This window comes from Musca vetustissima, unplaced genomic scaffold, assembly GCF_032173495.1.
Source record: "Musca vetustissima isolate MV318-11 ecotype Yass unplaced genomic scaffold, APGP_CSIRO_Mvet_v1 utg12127, whole genome shotgun sequence".
In the NCBI taxonomy this organism is placed as follows: Eukaryota; Metazoa; Arthropoda; class Insecta; order Diptera; family Muscidae; genus Musca; species Musca vetustissima.
In genome coordinates, this window is record NW_026882703.1 from 45,248 (window position 1) to 47,542 (window position 2,295).

Below are 2,295 nucleotides of genomic sequence, written 5' to 3' on the forward strand. Positions count from 1 at the left end.
ACAGCCGAAATCGTTTATAACTCACAACGGCACAATATGTCCCTATAAATCATAACAAATAAAATGCAGACCTGGTTTCGGGACTATCATACAAAAGTCCATATACAAGATTTCAATTGTATCTCAAAATTTGGCATATTATCGATTAAAATAATCTATTTCTATGTCATTTTTAAACTTTATTTAAAAACTCTTCTCACAACAAAAAAGAAATTTATCAACCCAATTACTTAACCCAATTGTCAAAGACCCTGTAGAAATCTGTGTCACTCTACCCCACCCAGGTTGATTTTTTTGCGACAATTTTTTTGTTATCTCCCTACCATTAAATCTAATAAAAACAATTTCGATACTTATGGCTAATGACACGTTTTTATTTTGTCACACTCATTTTTTTCTGATAAAAACACAAATCTGGCTAATGGTACCAATCAATTTTTTTTGTTTCACTTTACAAATTTTTGATAAACAAAAATAATCATGCTTGGATAAATTTAAAAAATACCATCATAGATTCGAAAAGGTTAATGGCTGATGGTAATTGGATATTAATCAATATTTGCTACCTGGGGGTGAATAGCATTTTATCCAATAATAAAATATATTTTACAATTTTTTATTGAAGTTTTTTACTATTATAAGAAACACGGGCAATATATTTACACAATCCTCGGCAACAGATAACAACGGGATGGCCGATATTATGGAACAATGGTTAGTTAGTAGAACTCAAACGTTTTGTAACTATTAACATGCTATGAAGTAAAAGAGTTATACCAATATACAAATATATAGATAAGAGAATTCCAATTTTCTCCATATATTTGTATGTATTTTATATATGCGTTTTAAACAATAATCGGACACCCATAGACCACAAATATATATAGCAATCATCGTATCAATAATACATACATATTTTCTAGTATTGTATTTTTAATGTTATTTTTTAATGTTATTTTGCACAACAAAATTTTGTTTTGGAACGAACGTCTATTACTAGTTACGCAGCCGGTAGGATTCGAACCTACGCTCCCAGAGGGAATCTGATTTCGAGTCAGACGCCTTAACCACTCGGCCACGACTGCTGCTTGCAAGGAGGTGGGGTAACATATGTGTCCTTTTTTTGGCAAGGACAATTACATTGTGTTCTAAAAATAATGCATTAAACAAAAATAGCAATTCAGAAAATCCCAAAAGAGTAACTGATGTAGTCATCTACCTACTACTTGTTTGTACATAAGCAATGTAATGTTTCCGGTACCTGGGTATTAGGGTATTGAAAAACATGTGTTGGATATTGATTAGCTCCTGTTCACACTAAAGTAATTTTATGAAATTTGGCTTTCTATAGCCAGAAAGTAACCATCTATAACGAGAAATCTGAATTTCTATAGAAAGAATACTGATCTTCGATAGATGTAAGTTTGACCTCCTACAAATAGAAGATTGGTATTCTATAGTCAGAATACTGAACGTCCAACGACAGAAGATTAATTTCCTGTGGAGGCATGAGTACCCTTCCATAGGCTGAATGACGGCCTTCTTCTACAGATAAATATTTGGTCTTCTCTATTCAGAAGGTTGAACTTAGAGACTTCAAAGAGAAAGAAGTCTGACATTCTATAGCTACATACTAGACTGATCATAAACAAAGACAGAAGATTGAAATATAGAAACCTTGTGTTCTAAAACCCTTCCCCACCCTTCCAAGGACGGAAGCTTAATTTTCTGCAGAAAATTTCTAAGCGATTCCAGATACATTTCATTTTCTGAAAACCTCTGAGACCATCCTTATTAATTTCCTTAACTTTTAGAGGTAGATATCTGCCAGTCAGGCATTCTTGAAAAGCCTCGTTGTCCTCTTTCTAATACAAAATTCTATATATTCAATTAATTCAAAATTGTTTAGCTATACCTGGGGTCTGAGGTCTCTCCAAAATATGTGGTTACCCAAGATGGCAGAAAATTCGGCCGATAGTCTTTAAGATTATGAAAAAGTACGGGTATTGAAGGCAACATCAAAACTTGGGGAGTTGTTCAAATAGAGTCTCATTTCAAAATATCTCGTCCTGTTGGTCGCTTATAATTAAAAAAAAACAGTAGGAGTTTGGTGCACCATTTATGTGAAATCGGACGAATATATATGCATATGTTAGAGCTATATCGAAATCTGAAGCGATTTTCCCGAAACGTACCACACATCATTCTAGACTCAATTCAGTACGCTATGCCAAATTTCGTGCAAATCGAAGGATATATATGGGACTTTGGTGCGCCGTTTACATAAATTCG

At 33.4% G+C, this 2,295-nt stretch overlaps 1 non-coding gene across 1 annotated transcript; it reads right to left on the reverse strand.

Annotated features, from left to right (window-relative positions):
* Positions 1 to 1,006: 1,006 nt before the first annotated feature.
* Positions 1,007 to 1,088, reverse strand: Trnas-cga (transfer RNA serine (anticodon CGA)). Its single transcript has one exon. It is a non-coding gene; the product is annotated as a tRNA-Ser (tRNA).
* Between the last annotated feature and the right edge of the window lie 1,207 nt (positions 1,089 to 2,295).